We start from the raw sequence: 19,326 nt of genomic DNA on the forward strand, positions 1-19,326 counted from the left end.
GAGGGAACACACATTCTTACAAAATTGATTTATTTTTTTGGTGCGTCACACATTCTGAAAGCCGTCAGAAATGGTGACCTATGTTGTAATGGCTCTATGATGACTCTAAATCGGAAAAAAATTGCTCCAGATTAGTGTTAAATTGATTAAAAAACTACCCCAAACCATCTTTCGAAGTATTAATACATTTTCGAATTAGTTACGGTGGGAACACACATTCTTACAAAATCGTTTTAATTTTTGGTGGGTAACACATTCTGACGGCCGTCAGAAATGGTGACCTATGTGGTAATGGCTCTCTGATGACTCTAAATCGAAAAAAATGGCTCCAGATTAGTGTTAAATTGATTAAATAACTACCCCAAACCATCTTTCGAAGTATTAATACATTTGGGAATTAGTTACGGTGGGAACACACATTCTTACAAAATCGTTTTAATTTTTGGGTGGGTCACACATTCTGACAGCCGTCAGAAATGGTGACCTATGTGGTAATGGCTCTATGATGACTTTAAATCGTAAAACATTTCTCCAGATGAGTGTTAAATTGTTGAAATAACTACCCCATACCATCTTTCGAAGTTTGAATATCTTTGGGAAGCAGTTACGGAGGGAACACACATTCTTACAAAATTGATTTATTTTTTTGGTGCGTCACACATTCTGAAAGCCGTCAGAAATGGTGACCTATGTTGTAATGGCTCTATGATGACTCTAAATCGGAAAAAAATTGCTCCAGATTAGTGTTAAATTGATTAAAAAACTACCCCAAACCATCTTTCGAAGTATTAATACATTTTCGAATTAGTTACGGTGGGAACACACATTCTTACAAAATCGTTTTAATTTTTGGTGGGTAACACATTCTGACGGCCGTCAGAAATGGTGACCTATGTGGTAATGGCTCTATGATGACTCTAAATCGGAAAAAAATGGCTCCAGATTAGTGTTAAATTGATTAAATAACTACCCCAAACCATCTTTCGAAGTATTAATACATTTTGGAATTAGTTACGGTGGGAACACACATTCTTACAAAATCGTTTTAATTTTTGGTGGGTCACACATTCTGACAGCCGTCAGAAATGGTGACCTATGTTGTAATGGCTCTATGATGACTCTAAATCGGAAAAAAATGGCTCCAGATTAGTGTTAAATTGATTAAATAACTACCCCAAACCATCTTTCGAAATATTAATAAATTTGGGAATTAGTTACGGTGGGAACACACATTCTTACAAAATCGTTTTAATTTTTGGTGGGTAACACATTCTGACGGCCATCAGAAATGGTGACCTATGTGGTAATGGCTCTATGATGACTCTAAATCGGAAAAAATGGCTCCAGATTAGTGTAAAATAGATTAAATAACTACCCCAAACCATCTTTCGAAGTACTAATACATTTGGGAATTAGTTACGGTGGGAACACACATTCTTACAAAATCGTTTTAATTTTTGGTGGGTCACACATTCTGACAGCCGTCAGAAATGGTGACCTATGTTGTAATGGCTCTATGATGACTCTAAATCGGAAAAAAAATGGCTCCAGATTAGTGTTAAATTGATTAAATAACTACCCCAAACCATCTTTCGAAGTATTAATACATTTTGGAATTAGTTACGGTGGGAACACACATTCTTACAAAATCGTTTTAATTTTTGGTGGGTAACACATTCTGACGGCCGTCAGAAATGGTGACCTATGTGGTAATGGCTCTATGATGACTCTAAATCGGAAAAAAATGGCTCCAGATTAGTGTTAAATTGATTAAATAACTACCCCAAACCGTCTTTCGAAGTACTAATACATTTGGGAATTAGTTACGGTGGGAACACACATTCTTACAAAATCGTTTTAATTTTTGGGTGGGTCACACATTCTGACAGCCGTCAGAAATGGTGACCTATGTGGTAATGGCTCTATGATGACTCTAAATCGTAAAACATTTCTCCAGATGAGTGTTAAATTGTTGAAATAACTACCCCATACCATCTATCGAAGTTTGAATATCTTTGGGAAGCCGTTACGGAGGGAACACATATTCTTACAAAATCGATTTATTTTTTTGGTGGGTCACACATTCTGACAGCCGTCAGAAATGGTGACCTATGTTGTAATGGCTCTATGATGACTCTAAATCGGAAAAAAATTGCTCCAGATTAGTGTTAAATTGATTAAATAACTACCCCAAACCATCTTTCGAAATATTAATACATTTTGGAATTAGTTACGGTGGGAACACACATTCTTACAAAATCGTTTTAATTTTTGGTGGGTCACACATTCTGACGGCCGTCAGAAATGGTGACCTATGTGGTAATGGCTCTATGATGACTCTAAATCGGAAAAAAATGGCTCCAGATTAGTGTTAAATTGATTAAATAACTACCCCAAACCGTCTTTCGAAGTACTAATACATTTGGGAATTAGTTACGGTGGGAACACACATTCTTACAAAATCGTTTTAATTTTTGGGTGGGTCACACATTCTGACAGCCGTCAGAAATGGTGACCTATGTGGTAATGGCTCTATGATGACTCTAAATCGTAAAACATTTCTCCAGATGAGTGTTAAATTGTTGAAATAACTACCCCATACCATCTATCGAAGTTTGAATATCTTTGGGAAGCCGTTACGGAGGGAACACATATTCTTACAAAATCGATTTATTTTTTTGGTGGGTCACACATTCTGACAGCCGTCAGAAATGGTGACCTATGTTGTAATGGCTCTATGATGACTCTAAATCGGAAAAAAATTGCTCCAGATTAGTGTTAAATTGATTAAATAACTACCCCAAACCATCTTTCGAAATATTAATACATTTTGGAATTAGTTACGGTGGGAACACACATTCTTACAAAATCGTTTTAATTTTTGGTGGGTCACACATTCTGACGGCCGTCAGAAATGGTGACCTATGTGGTAATGGCTCTATGATGACTCTAAATCGGAAAAAAATTGCTCCAGATTAGTGTTAAATTGATTAAATAACTACCCCAAACCATCTTTCGAAGTACTAATACATTTGGGAATTAGTTACGGTGGGAACACACATTCTTACAAAATCGTTTTAATTTTTGGTGGGTCACACATTCTGACGGCCGTCAGAAATGGTGACCTATGTTGTAATGGCTCTATGATGACTCTAAATCGGAAAAAAATGGCTCCAGATTAGTGTTAAATTGATTAAATAACTACCCCAAACCATCTTTCGAAGTATTAATACATTTTGGAATTAGTTACGGTGGGAACACACATTCTTACAAAATCGTTTTAATTTTTGGTGGGTCACACATTCTGACGGCCGTCAGAAATGGTGACCTATGTGGTAATGGCTCTATGATGACTCTAAATCGGAAAAAAATGGCTCCAGATTAGTGTTAAATTGATTAAATAACTACCCCAAACCATCTTTCGAAGTACTAATACATTTGGGAATTAGTTACGGTGGGAACACACATTCTTACAAAATCGTTTTAATTTTTGGTGGGTCACACATTCTGACGGCCGTCAGAAATGGTGACCTATGTGGTAATGGCTCTATGATGACTCTAAATCGTAAAACATTTTTCCAGATGAGTGTTAAATTGATTAAATAACTACCCCCTACCATCTTTCGAAGTTTCAATATCTTTGGGAAGCAGTTACGGGAAAATAAACATTCTTAAAAAATATTTTTATTTTTTTGGTGGGTCACACATTCTGACGGCCGTCAGAAATGGTGACCTATGTGGTAATGGCTCTCTGATGACTCTAAATCGAAAAAAATGGCTCCAGATTAGTGTTAAATTGATTAAATAACTACCCCAAACCATCTTTCGAAGTATTAATACATTTGGGAATTAGTTACGGTGGGAACACACATTCTTACAAAATCGTTTTAATTTTTGGGTGGGTCACACATTCTGACAGCCGTCAGAAATGGTGACCTATGTGGTAATGGCTCTATGATGACTTTAAATCGTAAAACATTTCTCCAGATGAGTGTTAAATTGTTGAAATAACTACCCCATACCATCTTTCGAAGTTTGAATATCTTTGGGAAGCAGTTACGGAGGGAACACACATTCTTACAAAATTGATTTATTTTTTTGGTGCGTCACACATTCTGACAGCCGTCAGAAATGGTGACCTATGTTGTAATGGCTCTATGATGACTCTAAATCGGAAAAAAATGGCTCCAGATTAGTGTTAAATTGATTAAAAAACTACCCCAAACCATCTTTCGAAGTATTAATACATTTTCGAATTAGTTACGGTGGGAACACACATTCTTACAAAATCGTTTTAATTTTTGGTGGGTAACACATTCTGACGGCCGTCAGAAATGGTGACCTATGTGGTAATGGCTCTATGATGACTCTAAATCGGAAAAAAATGGCTCCAGATTAGTGTTAAATTGATTAAATAACTACCCCAAACCATCTTTCGAAGTATTAATACATTTTGGAATTAGTTACGGTGGGAACACACATTCTTACAAAATCGTTTTAATTTTTGGTGGGTCACACATTCTGACAGCCGTCAGAAATGGTGACCTATGTTGTAATGGCTCTATGATGACTCTAAATCGGAAAAAAATGGCTCCAGATTAGTGTTAAATTGATTAAATAACTACCCCAAACCATCTTTCGAAGTATTAATACATTTTGGAATTAGTTACGGTGGGAACACACATTCTTACAAAATCGTTTTAATTTTTGGTGGGTAACACATTCTGACGGCCGTCAGAAATGGTGACCTATGTGGTAATGGCTCTCTGATGACTCTAAATCGGAAAAAAATGGCTCCAGATTAGTGTTAAATTGATTAAATAACTACCCCAAACCGTCTTTCGAAGTACTAATACATTTGGGAATTAGTTACGGTGGGAACACACATTCTTACAAAATCGTTTTAATTTTTGGTGGGTCACACATTCTGACGGCCGTCAGAAATGGTGACCTATGTGGTAATGGCTCTATGATGACTCTAAATCGGAAAAAAATGGCTCCAGATTAGTGTTAAATTGATTAAATAACTACCCCAAACCATCTTTCGAAGTACTAATACATTTGGGAATTAGTTACGGTGGGAACACACATTCTTACAAAATCGTTTTAATTTTTGGTGGGTCACACATTCTGACGGCCGTCAGAAATGGTGACCTATGTGGTAATGGCTCTATGATGACTCTAAATCGTAAAACATTTTTCCAGATGAGTGTTAAATTGATTAAATAACTACCCCCTACCATCTTTCGAAGTTTCAATATCTTTGGGAAGCAGTTACGGGAAAATAAACATTCTTAAAAAATATTTTTATTTTTTTGGTGGGTCACACATTCTGACGGCCGTCAGAAATGGTGACCTATGTGGTAATGGCTCTCTGATGACTCTAAATCGAAAAAAATGGCTCCAGATTAGTGTTAAATTGATTAAATAACTACCCCAAACCATCTTTCGAAGTATTAATACATTTGGGAATTAGTTACGGTGGGAACACACATTCTTACAAAATCGTTTTAATTTTTGGGTGGGTCACACATTCTGACAGCCGTCAGAAATGGTGACCTATGTGGTAATGGCTCTATGATGACTTTAAATCGTAAAACATTTCTCCAGATGAGTGTTAAATTGTTGAAAAAACTACCCCATACCATCTTTCGAAGTTTGAATATCTTTGGGAAGCAGTTACGGAGGGAACACACATTCTTACAAAATTGATTTATTTTTTTGGTGCGTCACACATTCTGACAGCCGTCAGAAATGGTGACCTATGTTGTAATGGCTCTATGATGACTCTAAATCGGAAAAAAATTGCTCCAGATTAGTGTTAAATTGATTAAAAAACTACCCCAAACCATCTTTCGAAGTATTAATACATTTTCGAATTAGTTACGGTGGGAACACACATTCTTACAAAATCGTTTTAATTTTTGGTGGGTAACACATTCTGACGGCCGTCAGAAATGGTGACCTATGTGGTAATGGCTCTATGATGACTCTAAATCGGAAAAAAATGGCTCCAGATTAGTGTTGAATTGATTAAATAACTACCCCAAACCATCTTTCGAAGTATTAATACATTTTGGAATTAGTTACGGTGGGAACACACATTCTTACAAAATCGTTTTAATTTTTGGTGGGTCACACATTCTGACAGCCGTCAGAAATGGTGACCTATGTTGTAATGGCTCTATGATGACTCTAAATCGGAAAAAAATTGCTCCAGATTAGTGTTAAATTGATTAAATAACTACCCCAAACCATCTTTCGAAGTATTAATACATTTTGGAATTAGTTACGGTGGGAACACACATTCTTACAAAATCGTTTTAATTTTTGGTGGGTAACACATTCTGACGGCCGTCAGAAATGGTGACCTATGTGGTAATGGCTCTCTGATGACTCTAAATCGGAAAAAAATTGCTCCAGATTAGTGTTAAATTGATTAAATAACTACCCCAAACCGTCTTTCGAAGTACTAATACATTTGGGAATTAGTTACGGTGGGAACACACATTCTTACAAAATCGTTTTAATTTTTGGTGGGTCACACATTCTGACGGCCGTCAGAAATGGTGACCTATGTGGTAATGGCTCTATGATGACTCTAAATCGTAAAACATTTTTCCAGATGAGTGTTAAATTGATTAAATAACTACCCCCTACCATCTTTCAAAGTTTCAATATCTTTGGGAAGCAGTTACGGGAAAATAAACATTCTTAAAAAATATTTTTATTTTTTTGGTGGGTCACACATTCTGACAGCCGTCAGAAATGGTGACCTATGTGGTAATGGCTCTATGATGACTCTAAATCGTAAAACATTTCTCCAGATGAGTGTTAAATTGTTGAAATAACTACCCCATACCATCTTTCGAAGTTTGAATATCTTTGGGAAGCAGTTACGGAGGGAACACACATTCTTACAAAATTGATTTATTTTTTTGGTGCGTCACACATTCTGACAGCCGTCAGAAATGGTGACCTATGTTGTAATGGCTCTATGATGACTCTAAATCGGAAAAAAATTGCTCCAGATTAGTGTTAAATTGATTAAAAAACTACCCCAAACCATCTTTCGAAGTACTAATACATTTGGGAATTAGTTACGGTGGGAACACACATTCCTACAAAATCGTTTTAATTTTTGGTGGGTCACACATTCTGACGGCCGTCAGAAATGGTGACCTATGTTGTAATGGCTCTATGATGACTCTAAATCGGAAAAAAATGGCTCCAGATTAGTGTTAAATTGATTAAATAACTACCCCAAACCATCTTTCGAAGTATTAATACATTTTGGAATTAGTTACGGTGGGAACACACATTCTTACAAAATCGTTTTAATTTTTGGTGGGTAACACATTCTGACGGCCGTCAGAAATGGTGACCTATGTGGTAATGGCTCTATGATGACTCTAAATCGGAAAAAAATGGCTCCAGATTAGTGTTAAATTGATTAAATAACTACCCCAAACCGTCTTTCGAAGTACTAATACATTTGGGAATTAGTTACGGTGGGAACACACATTCTTACAAAATCGTTTTAATTTTTGGGTGGGTCACACATTCTGACAGCCGTCAGAAATGGTGACCTATGTGGTAATGGCTCTATGATGACTCTAAATCGTAAAACATTTCTCCAGATGAGTGTTAAATTGTTGAAATAACTACCCCATACCATCTATCGAAGTTTGAATATCTTTGGGAAGCAGTTACGGAGGGAACACATATTCTTACAAAATCGATTTATTTTTTTGGTGGGTCACACATTCTGACAGCCGTCAGAAATGGTGACCTATGTTGTAATGGCTCTATGATGACTCTAAATCGGAAAAAATGGCTCCAGATTAGTGTTAAATTGATTAAATAACTACCCCAAACCATCTTTCGAAGTATTAATACATTTTGGAATTAGTTACGGTGGGAACACACATTCTTACAAAATCGTTTTAATTTTTGGTGGGTCACACATTCTGACGGCCGTCAGAAATGGTGACCTATGTGGTAATGGCTCTATGATGACTCTAAATCGGAAAAAAATGGCTCCAGATTAGTGTTAAATTGATTAAATAACTACCCCAAACCATCTTTCGAAGTACTAATACATTTGGGAATTAGTTACGGTGGGAACACACATTCTTACAAAATCGTTTTAATTTTTGGTGGGTCACACATTCTGACGGCCGTCAGAAATGGTGACCTATGTGGTAATGGCTCTATGATGACTCTAAATCGTAAAACATTTTTCCAGATGAGTGTTAGATTGTTGAAATAACTACCCCCTACCATCTTTCGAAGTTTCAATATCTTTGGGAAGCAGTTACGGGAAAATAAACATTCTTAAAAAATATTTTTATTTTTTTGGTGGGTCACACATTCTGACAGCCGTCAGAAATGGTGACCTATGTGGTAATGGCTCTATGATGACTCTAAATCGTAAAACATTTCTCCAGATGAGTGTTAAATTGTTGAAATAACTACCCCATACCATCTTTCGAAGTTTGAATATCTTTGGGAAGCAGTTACGGAGGGAACACACATTCTTACAAAATTGATTTATTTTTTTGGTGCGTCACACATTCTGACAGCCGTCAGAAATGGTGACCTATGTTGTAATGGCTCTATGATGACTCTAAATCGGAAAAAAATTGCTCCAGATTAGTGTTAAATTGATTAAAAAACTACCCCAAACCATCTTTCGAAGTACTAATACATTTGGGAATTAGTTACGGTGGGAACACACATTCCTACAAAATCGTTTTAATTTTTGGTGGGTCACACATTCTGACGGCCGTCAGAAATGGTGACCTATGTTGTAATGGCTCTATGATGACTCTAAATCGGAAAAAAATGGCTCCAGATTAGTGTTAAATTGATTAAATAACTACCCCAAACCATCTTTCGAAGTATTAATACATTTTGGAATTAGTTACGGTGGGAACACACATTCTTACAAAATCGTTTTAATTTTTGGTGGGTAACACATTCTGACGGCCGTCAGAAATGGTGACCTATGTGGTAATGGCTCTATGATGACTCTAAATCGGAAAAAAATGGCTCCAGATTAGTGTTAAATTGATTAAATAACTACCCCAAACCGTCTTTCGAAGTACTAATACATTTGGGAATTAGTTACGGTGGGAACACACATTCTTACAAAATCGTTTTAATTTTTGGGTGGGTCACACATTCTGACAGCCGTCAGAAATGGTGACCTATGTGGTAATGGCTCTATGATGACTCTAAATCGTAAAACATTTCTCCAGATGAGTGTTAAATTGTTGAAATAACTACCCCATACCATCTATCGAAGTTTGAATATCTTTGGGAAGCAGTTACGGAGGGAACACATATTCTTACAAAATCGATTTATTTTTTTGGTGGGTCACACATTCTGACAGCCGTCAGAAATGGTGACCTATGTTGTAATGGCTCTATGATGACTCTAAATCGGAAAAAATGGCTCCAGATTAGTGTTAAATTGATTAAATAACTACCCCAAACCATCTTTCGAAGTATTAATACATTTTGGAATTAGTTACGGTGGGAACACACATTCTTACAAAATCGTTTTAATTTTTGGTGGGTCACACATTCTGACGGCCGTCAGAAATGGTGACCTATGTGGTAATGGCTCTATGATGACTCTAAATCGGAAAAAAATGGCTCCAGATTAGTGTTAAATTGATTAAATAACTACCCCAAACCATCTTTCGAAGTACTAATACATTTGGGAATTAGTTACGGTGGGAACACACATTCTTACAAAATCGTTTTAATTTTTGGTGGGTCACACATTCTGACGGCCGTCAGAAATGGTGACCTATGTGGTAATGGCTCTATGATGACTCTAAATCGTAAAACATTTTTCCAGATGAGTGTTAGATTGTTGAAATAACTACCCCCTACCATCTTTCGAAGTTTCAATATCTTTGGGAAGCAGTTACGGGAAAATAAACATTCTTAAAAAATATTTTTATTTTTTTGGTGGGTCACACATTCTGACAGCCGTCAGAAATGGTGACCTATGTGGTAATGGCTCTATGATGACTCTAAATCGTAAAACATTTCTCCAGATGAGTGTTAAATTGTTGAAATAACTACCCCATACCATCTTTTGAAGTTTGAATATCTTTGGGAAGCAGTTACGGAGGGAACACACATTCTTACAAAATTGATTTATTTTTTTGGTGCGTCACACATTCTGACAGCCGTCAGAAATGGTGACCTATGTTGTAATGGCTCTATGATGACTCTAAATCGGAAAAAAATTGCTCCAGATTAGTGTTAAATTGATTAAAAAACTACCCCAAACCATCTTTCGAAGTACTAATACATTTGGGAATTAGTTACGGTGGGAACACACATTCCTACAAAATCGTTTTAATTTTTGGTGGGTCACACATTCTGACGGCCGTCAGAAATGGTGACCTATGTTGTAATGGCTCTATGATGACTCTAAATCGGAAAAAAATGGCTCCAGATTAGTGTTAAATTGATTAAATAACTACCCCAAACCATCTTTCGAAGTATTAATACATTTTGGAATTAGTTACGGTGGGAACACACATTCTTACAAAATCGTTTTAATTTTTGGTGGGTAACACATTCTGACGGCCGTCAGAAATGGTGACCTATGTGGTAATGGCTCTATGATGACTCTAAATCGGAAAAAAATGGCTCCAGATTAGTGTTAAATTGATTAAATAACTACCCCAAACCGTCTTTCGAAGTACTAATACATTTGGGAATTAGTTACGGTGGGAACACACATTCTTACAAAATCGTTTTAATTTTTGGGTGGGTCACACATTCTGACAGCCGTCAGAAATGGTGACCTATGTGGTAATGGCTCTATGATGACTCTAAATCGTAAAACATTTCTCCAGATGAGTGTTAAATTGTTGAAATAACTACCCCATACCATCTATCGAAGTTTGAATATCTTTGGGAAGCAGTTACGGAGGGAACACATATTCTTACAAAATCGATTTATTTTTTTGGTGGGTCACACATTCTGACAGCCGTCAGAAATGGTGACCTATGTTGTAATGGCTCTATGATGACTCTAAATCGGAAAAAATGGCTCCAGATTAGTGTTAAATTGATTAAATAACTACCCCAAACCATCTTTCGAAGTATTAATACATTTTGGAATTAGTTACGGTGGGAACACACATTCTTACAAAATCGTTTTAATTTTTGGTGGGTCACACATTCTGACGGCCGTCAGAAATGGTGACCTATGTGGTAATGGCTCTATGATGACTCTAAATCGGAAAAAAATGGCTCCAGATTAGTGTTAAATTGATTAAATAACTACCCCAAACCATCTTTCGAAGTACTAATACATTTGGGAATTAGTTACGGTGGGAACACACATTCTTACAAAATCGTTTTAATTTTTGGTGGGTCACACATTCTGACGGCCGTCAGAAATGGTGACCTATGTGGTAATGGCTCTCTGATGACTCTAAATCGGAAAAAAATGGCTCCAGATTAGTGTTAAATTGATTAAATAACTACCCCAAACCGTCTTTCGAAGTACTAATACATTTGGGAATTAGTTACGGTGGGAACACACATTCTTACAAAATCGTTTTAATTTTTGGTGGGTCACACATTCTGACGGCCGTCAGAAATGGTGACCTATGTGGTAATGGCTCTATGATGACTCTAAATCGTAAAACATTTTTCCAGATGAGTGTTAAATTGATTAAATAACTACCCCCTACCATCTTTCGAAGTTTCAATATCTTTGGGAAGCAGTTACGGGAAAATAAACATTCTTAAAAAATATTTTTATTTTTTTGGTGGGTCACACATTCTGACAGCCGTCAGAAATGGTGACCTATGTGGTAATGGCTCTATGATGACTCTAAATCGTAAAACATTTCTCCAGATGAGTGTTAAATTGTTGAAATAACTACCCCATACCATCTTTCGAAGTTTGAATATCTTTGGGAAGCAGTTACGGAGGGAACACACATTCTTACAAAATTGATTTATTTTTTTGGTGCGTCACACATTCTGACAGCCGTCAGAAATGGTGACCTATGTTGTAATGGCTCTATGATGACTCTAAATCGGAAAAAAATTGCTCCAGATTAGTGTTAAATTGATTAAAAAACTACCCCAAACCATCTTTCGAAGTACTAATACATTTGGGAATTAGTTACGGTGGGAACACACATTCCTACAAAATCGTTTTAATTTTTGGTGGGTCACACATTCTGACGGCCGTCAGAAATGGTGACCTATGTTGTAATGGCTCTATGATGACTCTATATCGGAAAAAAATGGCTCCAGATTAGTGTTAAATTGATTAAATAACTACCCCAAACCATCTTTCGAAGTATTAATACATTTTGGAATTAGTTACGGTGGGAACACACATTCTTACAAAATCGTTTTAATTTTTGGTGGGTAACACATTCTGACGGCCGTCAGAAATGGTGACCTATGTGGTAATGGCTCTATGATGACTCTAAATCGGAAAAAAATGGCTCCAGATTAGTGTTAAATTGATTAAATAACTACCCCAAACCGTCTTTCGAAGTACTAATACATTTGGGAATTAGTTACGGTGGGAACACACATTCTTACAAAATCGTTTTAATTTTTGGGTGGGTCACACATTCTGACAGCCGTCAGAAATGGTGACCTATGTGGTAATGGCTCTATGATGACTCTAAATCGTAAAACATTTCTCCAGATGAGTGTTAAATTGTTGAAATAACTACCCCATACCATCTATCGAAGTTTGAATATCTTTGGGAAGCAGTTACGGAGGGAACACATATTCTTACAAAATCGATTTATTTTTTTGGTGGGTCACACATTCTGACAGCCGTCAGAAATGGTGACCTATGTTGTAATGGCTCTATGATGACTCTAAATCGGAAAAAAATGGCTCCAGATTAGTGTTAAATTGATTAAATAACTACCCCAAACCATCTTTCGAAGTATTAATACATTTTGGAATTAGTTACGGTGGGAACACACATTCTTACAAAATCGTTTTAATTTTTGGTGGGTAACACATTCTGACGGCCGTCAGAAATGGTGACCTATGTGGTAATGGCTCTATGATGACTCTAAATCGGAAAAAAATGGCTCCAGATTAGTGTTAAATTGATTAAATAACTACCCCAAACCGTCTTTCGAAGTACTAATACATTTGGGAATTAGTTACGGTGGGAACACACATTCTTACAAAATCGTTTTAATTTTTGGGTGGGTCACACATTCTGACAGCCGTCAGAAATGGTGACCTATGTGGTAATGGCTCTATGATGACTCTAAATCGTAAAACATTTCTCCAGATGAGTGTTAAATTGTTGAAATAACTACCCCATACCATCTATCGAAGTTTGAATATCTTTGGGAAGCAGTTACGGAGGGAACACATATTCTTACAAAATCGATTTATTTTTTTGGTGGGTCACACATTCTGACAGCCGTCAGAAATGGTGACCTATGTTGTAATGGCTCTATGATGACTCTAAATCGGAAAAAATGGCTCCAGATTAGTGTTAAATTGATTAAATAACTACCCCAAACCATCTTTCGAAGTATTAATACATTTTGGAATTAGTTACGGTGGGAACACACATTCTTACAAAATCGTTTTAATTTTTGGTGGGTCACACATTCTGACGGCCGTCAGAAATGGTGACCTATGTGGTAATGGCTCTATGATGACTCTAAATCGGAAAAAAATGGCTCCAGATTAGTGTTAAATTGATTAAATAACTACCCCAAACCATCTTTCGAAGTACTAATACATTTGGGAATTAGTTACGGTGGGAACACACATTCTTACAAAATCGTTTTAATTTTTGGTGGGTCACACATTCTGACGGCCGTCAGAAATGGTGACCTATGTGGTAATGGCTCTCTGATGACTCTAAATCGGAAAAAAATGGCTCCAGATTAGTGTTAAATTGATTAAATAACTACCCCAAACCGTCTTTCGAAGTACTAATACATTTGGGAATTAGTTACGGTGGGAACACACATTCTTACAAAATCGTTTTAATTTTTGGTGGGTCACACATTCTGACGGCCGTCAGAAATGGTGACCTATGTGGTAATGGCTCTATGATGACTCTAAATCGTAAAACATTTTTCCAGATGAGTGTTAAATTGATTAAATAACTACCCCCTACCATCTTTCGAAGTTTCAATATCTTTGGGAAGCAGTTACGGGAAAATAAACATTCTTAAAAAATATTTTTATTTTTTTGGTGGGTCACACATTCTGACAGCCGTCAGAAATGGTGACCTATGTGGTAATGGCTCTATGATGACTCTAAATCGTAAAACATTTCTCCAGATGAGTGTTAAATTGTTGAAATAACTACCCCATACCATCTTTCGAAGTTTGAATATCTTTGGGAAGCAGTTACGGAGGGAACACACATTCTTACAAAATTGATTTATTTTTTTGGTGCGTCACACATTCTGACAGCCGTCAGAAATGGTGACCTATGTTGTAATGGCTCTATGATGACTCTAAATCGGAAAAAAATTGCTCCAGATTAGTGTTAAATTGATTAAAAAACTACCCCAAACCATCTTTCGAAGTACTAATACATTTGGGAATTAGTTACGGTGGGAACACACATTCCTACAAAATCGTTTTAATTTTTGGTGGGTCACACATTCTGACGGCCGTCAGAAATGGTGACCTATGTTGTAATGGCTCTATGATGACTCTAAATCGGAAAAAAATGGCTCCAGATTAGTGTTAAATTGATTAAATAACTACCCCAAACCATCTTTCGAAGTATTAATACATTTTGGAATTAGTTACGGTGGGAACACACATTCTTACAAAATCGTTTTAATTTTTGGTGGGTAACACATTCTGACGGCCGTCAGAAATGGTGACCTATGTGGTAATGGCTCTATGATGACTCTAAATCGGAAAAAAATGGCTCCAGATTAGTGTTAAATTGATTAAATAACTACCCCAAACCGTCTTTCGAAGTACTAATACATTTGGGAATTAGTTACGGTGGGAACACACATTCTTACAAAATCGTTTTAATTTTTGGGTGGGTCACACATTCTGACAGCCGTCAGAAATGGTGACCTATGTGGTAATGGCTCTATGATGACTCTAAATCGTAAAACATTTCTCCAGATGAGTGTTAAATTGTTGAAATAACTACCCCATACCATCTATCGAAGTTTGAATATCTTTGGGAAGCAGTTACGGAGGGAACACATATTCTTACAAAATCGATTTATTTTTTTGGTGGGTCACACATTCTGACAGCCGTCAGAAATGGTGACCTATGTTGTAATGGCTCTATGATGACTCTAAATCGGAAAAAATGGCTCCAGATTAGTGTTAAATTGATTAAATAACTACCCCAAACCATCTTTCGAAGTATTAATACATTTTGGAATTAGTTACGGTGGGAACACACATTCTTACAAAATCGTTTTAATTTTTGGTGGGTCACACATTCTGACGGCCGTCAGAAATGGTGACCTATGTGGTAATGGCTCTATGATGACTCTAAATCGGAAAAAAATGGCTCCAGATTAGTGTTAAATTGATTAAATAACTACCCCAAACCATCTTTCGAAGTACTAATACATTTGGGAATTAGTTACGGTGGGAACACACATTCTTACAAAATCGTTTTAATTTTTGGTGGGTCACACATTCTGACGGCCGTCAGAAATGGTGACCTATGTGGTAATGGCTCTATGATGACTCTAAATCGTAAAACATTTTTCCAGATGAGTGTTAGATTGTTGAAATAACTACCCCCTACCATCTTTCGAAGTTTCAATATCTTTGGGAAGCAGTTACGGGAAAATAAACATTCTTAAAAAATATTTTTATTTTTTCGGTGGGTCACACATTCTGACGGCCGTCAGAAATGGTGACCTATTTGATAATGGTGCTAAAGTAGCCGGTGTGTTGAAACTCACTCCTCAAGTATGTAATAGGTCACCCGCGTCAGTATATGACTAGGTTTTCGTTGGCTTAGTAGTTAGTGGTGGCGCTTGGGAAGTCAGAGGTGATGAGTTCGACTCCCGGTGGGAGTGGACGGTTGCCTGCATACGTCTGAAGGAGCTTGTAAAACCACTTCAATTACGCAATGATGACTCTAAATCGGAAAACATGGCTCCAGATGAGTGTTAAATTCTTGAAAAAACTACCCCATACCATCTTTCGAAGTTTGAATATCTTTGGGAAGCAGTTACGGAGGGAACTTAAACTCTTGCAAAATCGTTTTATTTTTTTGGTGGGTCACACATTCTGACGGCCGTCAGAAATGGTGACTTATGTGGTAATGGCTCTATGATGACTTTAAATCGGAAAAAATGGCTCCAGATTAGTGTTAAATTGATTAAATAACTACCCCAAACCATCTTTCGAAGTATTAATAAATTTGGGAATTAGTTACGGTGGGAACACACATTCTTACAAAATCGTTTTAATTTTTGGGTGGGTCACACATTCTGACAGCCGTCAGAAATGGTGACCTATGTGGTAATGGCTCTATGATGACTCTAAATCGTAAAACATTTCTCCAGATGAGTGTTAAATTGTTGAAATAACTACCCCATACCATCTTTCGAAGTTTGAATATCTTTGGGAAGCAGTTACGGAGGGAACACACATTCTTACAAAATCGTTTTAATTTTTGGTGGGTCACACATTCTGACGGCCGTCAGAAATGGTGACCTATGTGGTAATGGCTCTCTGATGACTCTAAATGGGAAAAAATGGCTCCAGATTAGTGTTAAATTGATTAAATAACTACCCCAAACCATCTTTCGAAGTATTAATAAATTTTCGAATTAGTTACGGTGGGAACACACATTCTTACAAAATCGTTTTAATTTTTGGTGGGTAACACATTCTGACGGCTGTTAGAAATGGTGACCTATGTGGTAATGGCTCTATGATCACTCTAAATCGGAAAAAAATGGCTCCAGATTAGTGTTAAATTGATTAAATAACTACCCCAAACCGTCTTTCGAAGTACTAATACATTTGGGAATTAGTTACGGTGGGAACACACATTCTTACAAAATCGTTTTAATTTTTGGGTGGGTCACACATTCTGACAGCCGTCAGAAATGGTGACCTATGTGGTAATGGCTCTATGATGACTCTAAATCGTAAAACATTTCTCCAGATGAGTGTTAAATTGTTGAAATAACTACCCCATACCATCTTTCGAAGTTTGAATATCTTTGGGAAGCCGTTACGGAGGGAACACATATTCTTACAAAATCGATTTATTTTTTTGGTGGGTCACACATTCTGACAGCCGTCAGAAATGGTGACCTATGTTGTAATGGCTCTATGATGACTCTAAATCGGAAAAAAATGGCTCCAGATTAGTGTTAAATTGATTAAATAACTACCCCAAACCATCTTTCGAAATATTAATACATTTTGGAATTAGTTACGGTGGGAACACACATTCTTACAAAATCGTTTTAATTTTTGGTGGGTCACACATTCTGACGGCCGTCAGAAATGGTGACCTATGTGGTAATGGCTCTATGATGACTCTAAATCGGAAAAAAATGGCTCCAGATTAGTGTTAAATTGATTAAATAACTACCCCAAACCATCTTTCGAAGTATTAATACATTTTGGAATTAGTTACGGTGGGAACACACATTCTTACAAAATCGTTTTAATTTTTGGTGGGTCACACATTCTGACGGCCGTCAGAAATGGTGACCTATGTGGTAATGGCTCTATGATGACTCTAAATCGTAAGACATTTTTCCAGATGAGTGTTAAATTGTTGAAATAACTACCCCCTACCATCTTTCGAAGTTTGAATATCTTTGGGAAGCAGTTACGGGAAAATAAACATTCTTAAAAAATATTTTTATTTTTTCGGTGGGTCACACATTCTGACGGCCGTCAGAAATGGTGACCTATTTGATAATGGTGCTAAAGTAGCCGGTGTGTTGAAACTCACTCCTCAAGTATGTAATAGGTCACCCGCGTCATGACTAGGTTTTCGTTGGCTTAGTAGTTAGTGGTGGCGCTTGGGAAGTCAGAGGTGATGAGTTCGACTCCCGGTGGGAGCGGACGGTTGCCTGCATACCTCTGAAGGAGCTTGTAAAACCACTTCAATTACGCAATGATGACTCTAAATCGGAAAACATGGCTCCAGATGAGTGTTAAATTCTTGAAAAAACTACCCCATACCATCTTTCGAAGTTTGAATATCTTTGGGAAGCAGTTACGGAGGGAACATAAACTCTTGCAAAATCGTTTTATTTTTTGGGTGGGTCACACATTCTGACGGCCGTCAGAAATGGTGACTTATGTGGTAATGGCTCTATGATGACTTTAAATCGGAAAAAATGGCTCCAGATTAGTGTTAAATTGATTAAATAACTACCCCAAACCATCTTTCGAAGTATTAATACATTTGGGAATTAGTTACGGTGGGAACACACATTCTTACAAAATCGTTTTAATTTTTGGGTGGGTCACACATTCTGACAGCCGTCAGAAATGGTGACCTATGTGGTAATGGCTCTATGATGACTCTAAATCGTAAAACATTTCTCCAGATGAGTGTTAAATTGTTGAAATAACTACCCCATACCATCTTTCGAAGTTTGAATATCTTTGGGAAGCAGTTACGGAGGGAACACACATTCTTACAAAATCGTTTTAATTTTTGGTGGGTCACACATTCTGACGGCCGTCAGAAATGGTGACCTATGTGGTAATGGCTCTCTGATGACTCTAAATGGGAAAAAATGGCTCCAGATTAGTGTTAAATTGATTAAATAACTACCCCAAACCATCTTTCGAAGTATTAATAAATTTTCGAATTAGTTACGGTGGGAACACACATTCTTACAAAATCGTTTTAATTTTTGGTGGGTAACACATTCTGACGGCTGTTAGAAATGGTGACCTATGTGGTAATGGCTCTATGATGACTCTAAATCGGAAAAAAATGGCTCCAGATTAGTGTTAAATTGATTAAATAACTACCCCAAACCGTCTTTCGAAGTACTAATACATTTGGGAATTAGTTACGGTGGGAACACACATTCTTACAAAATCGTTTTAATTTTTGGGTGGGTCACACATTCTGACAGCCGTCAGAAATGGTGACCTATGTGGTAATGGCTCTATGATGACTCTAAATCGTAAAACATTTCTCCAGATGAGTGTTAAATTGTTGAAATAACTACCCCATACCATCTATCGAAGTTTGAATATCTTTGGGAAGCCGTTACGGAGGGAACACATATTCTTACAAAATCGATTTATTTTTTTGGTGGGTCACACATTCTGACAGCCGTCAG

The sequence above is a fragment of the Hypomesus nipponensis genome, chromosome 22, assembly GCF_054491055.1.
Source record: "Hypomesus nipponensis isolate SF chromosome 22, ASM5449105v1, whole genome shotgun sequence".
In the NCBI taxonomy this organism is placed as follows: domain Eukaryota; kingdom Metazoa; phylum Chordata; class Actinopteri; order Osmeriformes; family Osmeridae; genus Hypomesus; species Hypomesus nipponensis.